This window comes from Sapajus apella, unplaced genomic scaffold, assembly GCF_009761245.1.
Source record: "Sapajus apella isolate SASKATOON/1434 unplaced genomic scaffold, GSC_monkey_1.0 scaffold47, whole genome shotgun sequence".
NCBI lineage: Eukaryota > Metazoa > Chordata > Mammalia > Primates > Cebidae > Sapajus > Sapajus apella.
The window spans coordinates 6823744-6829748 of NW_022436987.1; the positions used below are offsets into that span (position 1 = coordinate 6823744).

The 6005-nt window shown below is 51.6% G+C and overlaps 1 protein-coding gene across 2 annotated transcripts in view; it reads right to left on the reverse strand.

Annotated features, from left to right (window-relative positions):
- GALNT18 (polypeptide N-acetylgalactosaminyltransferase 18) overlaps positions 1-6005 on the reverse strand; it is a 364052-nt gene that overhangs the window by 260871 nt on the left and 97176 nt on the right. The gene's annotated exons all lie outside the window — the stretch shown is intronic.

Genomic DNA, 6005 nt, shown 5'->3' on the forward strand with positions numbered 1-6005 from the left:
TGTCCTAACGAAGGTAAGAACATTGATAACCCAGGCAACATGATGCTCCTAAGAAAAGAAATTGGCAATTTCCCATTATTACCAGCTTCAGCTAAAGAAATGAAGCAATAATGGTGCATTGTAAGGCATCCTGGGAAAAGTAGGCTTTCCCTATGCCCCAGTGCCTACCCTGACCTGGTTAAAGGGCTCTGCCCTAAAGGCAGGGCTGTCTTCCTCCAGCAATCTCCAAGGTGGCAGAGCCCTAAAGGTGCCAGCAGAAGAGTGTCAGCCTCAAACACAAAACCAGGCTGCAGAGAACTTCACAGGACACTAGGCTGACTTTGGGCTTGACTGCACAAGACCTGTCTGTTCCTAAGCTGAGTTCCCTCTCAGCAGCCAGCTGAAAGCCCTTTCTCTGCTGTGAGCCCAATACAGACACAAACTGCATTTCATGGCTGAAAAAGCCAGTGACGGGATAAGTAGTGTTTGTTATCTAAGTAAATTGTAGAGGAAATGATGTGTGAATGAGAAAATTCTAACACAACCGCGGATCACTTCTGACAAGTTCGATTATGGTTTTGTTTAGTTAAGCACTTGTGTAGTCTAATAAATTGTCTTATGGAATTATTAATTGAATCTGGTATTTCTAGGGCTTTCCCACTGCTCCGAATCCTTCCTAGTAGAGATGATGTACCTTTAGGTGTCTTGGTTACCAGGGTTGGTTTTCCACTAAAAAATCTAACGGTGGAGCCCAGGGCATGCCAGACCCTGGCATCTACACAAAAGCAGTGAGAGTTCTTCTTGGTCTTCCCAAAAGTTAGAGAGACATAGAGATGCAAATTCTTGAAAACACAGGGACATAGCAGAAAACAGATTGTGGGCCCCCGTGGTCTGCGGCTTTTCATTAGGAAATGATTCTAGTAGAGAAGTAAGTCAGAACCAATAGATCAATTATCCAGGAGCAAAGTGTTAGTCATAAAAGATGGGGAGGGAGCACTGGACCCACCAACTTCTCTACGTACAGAACAGAAAAAATAGGAAGAGGCCCGGAGCCATAGTCCTCAGAACATCCTGGTGCCTGCTCTCTTTGCTGTGGCTATGCCAGCACTGCCAGGCTTCTTCTGTCCCCTTTCACACATAAGAAACAAAGATCCCTCAGTCTCTCCAGCAGTACTGGGTGCAAATGCATAGACTGTGCCCTGCGCCTGGGCACCTGGGGATGAGGGAGGCTGTCATCCAGCTCACACCCAACTCACCAGGCCACAAGCCCAGGGGCTGCATCAGCCCAGAGGGGTGTGGATTGGTCAGCGCCCCCACATGAAATTTCCATCAGAGTTTAATTTGAAAACTATTTACATATAAAACCATCAGATTTCATGAGAAAAAAAAAGGAGTAAAAACTATTTACAAAGGCAGACTGGGTTAAGGATAGTCAACAGGGGTAGAGGCACCCTGGGCTAGCAAGTGGGGGAAGCCATTACCACATTAGGCCTGAAGGGGCCAAGAGAGGGACCCCTTACAGGAGGCTAACAAGAGCTGTGGTTGGGAGCATTGCTCACAAAACACGACCACAGCCAAATGCTTCCACCGCCGTGCCCACCTGAAGCCAGAGGCATGGAAGCCTGTTTGATGTGTCCATAGAGATCAGCCTCCTGGAACCAAAAGCAGTCTCGGGAAAGGTGAGGAGTGGATGTGGAGGGCAAAGGAACCCTCCCAGGCCAGGAACCCATTCTCCATCTGGGCCAGCCAGGGAAAGCCTGATTTGCATCTTTCTTTCACTCCCCATCAACTGCCTCATCTCCCCTTGGAGATCTCTCATGCTCCCACTGCTGCCACCACCTTCCAGACACTCTCCCATTTCCCTGTCTCAGCCCCACCTCTCCCTGACTGCAGGAGCAACCAGGGGAAGGAGGGACTTGCCCATCCACAAGTCGGCAAGCAGGAAAACCTGGAGGCCTGCTCTGGGAACCCACCCACTCCTACTCCTGCTCCTAGCAGGCATATAAAGTCTGTGGGAAGGATGGGCCATGCCCACAGTGCCAGCAGCCAGTGACTATTCCCAGTGCCCGCCAGAGATGAGTTTTTATGTCCAAGGAGTGGCGCTGGATCAGGTCTTCCAGCCAAAGACCCGGCAGAGGTCAACAAAGGAGAGATCCAAGAGCTGGAGGCAGCTAGGGTGCAAGCAGCTGGCGCTGGGGAGCTGGAGCACAACCCCCTTCCTCCTGTGGTAGACCCCTGGAGAGGGTCCCTGGCCAGTGCCCGTGGGCAATGTTTTTAACCCACAAGCCTATAGTGCTCACTGCATGCCCTGCAGGCACTGTTCTGAAGGTTTTACAGATTTCCCCCATTTAATCCTCATAAGAGCACCATGAGGGAGGCCCAATTATTGTCTCCATTTTAAATATGGGAAAACTGAGCCACCAAGGGCTTAAATATCCTGCATCAGATCACACAGGGAGCAAATGGGAGAGCAAGATTCAAGCGCAAGCAGCCTGGTGCCTGGGTGTGTTCTTGGGCCTGCTGAGCCAGTGTGAGCATGTCCACTGCACCCCTGCCAGCACAGACACCAGCAGCCCCAGCCCAGGCCCCTGCCCCGGCACGTCAGGCGTCTCTGGAAAGATGTTCCCTGCCACTCACTGAGCAGATCTGAACAGTCCCAGAGATGACCCAGGGCCTGTGTGGCATGCAAGGGGACGTTTTGGCTGCCTTCCTGTGACGCAGCCTCTGAAATACAGAAGGGCAGCAGGAGGCTCAGTGGGGAGAGCTCTGAGACCCCACATCTCTGGGAGCAGGAAGAAGCCAGATGGGGCAGAGGGAGAGCCAGGCTGCAGGGCAGTGCAGACCCCAAGGGGAGTGTAAAGATGGGCAGGCCCTGCACAGCCGTCGTGGGCTGGAGTGAAGGAACCACTTCATGGTCAGGTTTCTCCTGCAGATCAGTCCAGGGAGGGGGCATGGGCCAGGCAAGGCAGTGCCCTCAGCTGCAGCACCCCATGGGCGGCTGAGGTTTTTGCGGGCCCTACGCCAGCACGTGGGGAAACGAGTCCTGCATTTTTGGGGGGGATCTGGGAAGCACATGGCAGGGAGCACATGCCTGTAGGGAGCATCGGAGCCCCTGACTGGCCTTCCACGGCCATCTAGGAAGGCTCCCCGTGCCCTCATTCCTGGATATCTGGCTGTATCCTCCAGGACCCAACACCTCTCATCAGGGCTAACGGCAGCCACAGGCTGGCAATTCCTCAAGGATGGAAGCTTTGGGAATCTCGTATCCTCTTCCTTTCCACACAAGGCCCACCATCTCCTGGCTCTCTTTTGTGCCCCATAATGAGCCCTGAATTAGTTGACGCCCCCATCCCACAAGAGCGCTAGAAGTTTTCTAAGAATCTTGAAGATCACAACTATCTGGATACACACAGGGGTACAAACTAGCAAGCATTTTTAAATTACAAGAAAGGGAAACACTTGGAAAGTCTGTCCTGAGCTCTGGTGACTGGCAGTCTAAGCCCCGCCTGCCAGAACACTCAGCCCGCTCTCTGGCCACCAGCTGGACTCACTCCTCATCCCTCATTCTTTAATCCCAGTCAGTGACTCTCAGTCCCTTCATGGTGACTTGCTCTCCAGTTTTCGGGACTCCGCTAGCCTTGTCAAAAGCAAAACAGATGCTCAGGAGGCCAGAGAGAGTTCTGATTATACCGCAGAAGAAACTCGAGGCCGGGTAGCCACTTTCCTGGGCTCCGACTTCATTCCTGAACTGCCCAGGCCTCTTATTCACAATCAGAAAGTGACAGGGAAGATTACAGTGGCAGGAGTACAAAAAATTGCTCAAAGCCACCTTCTTTCTAAACATAATTTACACTACAATGACAGTCGCTTCCGACAGCAGCTTATGTGAAGGGAACGGAGGTGACTCAGGGAGCCCACTCAGAGGCCCGGCCCACACCGCCTTAGCCAGGAAAGGAAGCCAACAGACACTTCCCCATGGAGTCCCAGGGCAGCCAGAGCCAAGTGGGTGGCTGCACCTGTCCCTGCAGTAACGCAGGCCCTACAGGAACTTTCTGAATTTAGCCCCATAGAGGAGGCACAGGGACCAGCTGATCCCGGAGAGGCCACGGTCAAGAACACATTCCTGAGGCCCAAGACAAGGCAAGAATCAAATAGCAGGGACAGCAAGTGGCTTACAAGTGGAGAAGACCCTGGAGCCGTGCCAGCCACCCGGGGCAGGACGGCTGCAATCTCGCTGTTGTGGGAACGGAGGCCTTTTGTGCCCCATAATGAACTCTGAATTAGTTGACACTTCCACCCCACCAGAGAGCTAGAAGTTCTCTAAGGATCTTAAGGCCTTTTCTCTCCCAAGAGTCCTCCCTGTGAGGTGTTCGTCTCCTCCTACCTCTCCTTGACCTCTCCTCATTCTGGGGAATAACCATCAGGACAGACACACATGGGTCCCTGCCCTACAAGCTCTATGCCCCACCTCCAAGAGAGGGCTACCCATCCTGGAAGCCCTTAAGCTTCCCTGCATCCCGTCCCTCTTTCCACACACCTTCCAGCGGCCAACAGGACTTAAGGCTAAGAATGGGGATGGGGCCAGCCTTCCAGGTCCTCCCATCAGAGGGGAGGAGGAAATGAGAGTGTCCCTTGATTTTTTATAGTTGTGTCTGACCCAAAGCCCTGGCACATGGCATAGACAAGAGGCAAAGAATCATGCCCACAGAAACACACAGCCCTGCACCAGCTGTCCCACCGCCACTCAGCTCAACAAGCAGGGGGAGGACCTCGGACTGGCCCATGCCACATGCCACACTCCTTGGGACTGCCACAGAAGAGCTCAGAGCCTGCTAGAATCCTGATACAAGCCGTTGTGACTGGATTTTTTTCTGGATGTTGAAACACGAAAACAAAACAGACAGTCCCCTGTATCCACAGAACTCAAGATATCCAACAGTCTCAGTGTGGCAGCTCCTCCTCCACCAACAAGGACACTTGTCACGCAGCTAGCTGTGCACAATCTGTGCCACTTGTTTCAGAAGTCTCGAGCACACGTTTGCCACATGGGCAGCATGAGTTAGACTAGCTTCCTATTAAATCTGGGTTTGCAGTCTCCCCATCCTTACTCTGAAATGAAATTTCTCTCCCTGTCCTCAGATGAGGCAGATGAAAGTAAAGTAAGAGACAGAGAGCAGTGCCGTCCACTAACAATGCAGGCAGAGGCTCTCCCTTACAAGCTGCTTGCCAAGAAAGTAGCAATTTACATGCTTTTTCTTATCACAAGCCCTTTCATTATGTCCACAAGATAAATTCCAGCTAAGTGGAGGTCCGCAGTGCTATTTTGAGCCAGGAGGTCTGCCTTCCAGACTGTTTTGCCACCCACAGACATCATGAACTTGAGAAAGTCATTTCTCTTTCTTTCAAAGAACAGCAATCATAAGTCCTGTATCCCCTCCATGTACGTTATCTCTTTTAATACAACAACTGTTTGAGGCAAATCTTATCATCACTCTCACATTACAGGTGAGAAAACAGAGGCTTATGAAAGCTAAGTAGTTTGCTTGTTCCCAGTACAGAGGTAGCAGAGAGCTACTGCTAGAGGTCTTCAAACTTGAAAAGTCTGGTTTCAAAGCTAATGCTCTTAAAAATCTTATACCCTGCCGCCCTGAAAAAGGAGGACACACGGCTGTAAGCAACAGCAACCACACTGGCTAATATGGATCAGAAGTGAATTAATTAAAGGACACTGGGGGCCGGGCGTGATGGCTCATGCCCGTAATCCCAGCACTTTGGGAGGCTGAAGGGGGCAGATCACCTGAGGTCAGGAGTTCGAGACCAGCCTGACCAACATGGAGAAACTCCATCTATACTAAAAATACAAAATTAGCCAAGAGTGATGGTAGGTGCCTGTAATCCCAGCTACTCAGGAGGCTGAGGCAGGAGAATCGCTTGAACCCAGGAGGTGGAGGTTTCGGTAAGCCTAGATCATGCCATTGTACTCCAGCCTGGGTAACAAGAGCAAAACTCTGTCTCAAAAAAAAAAG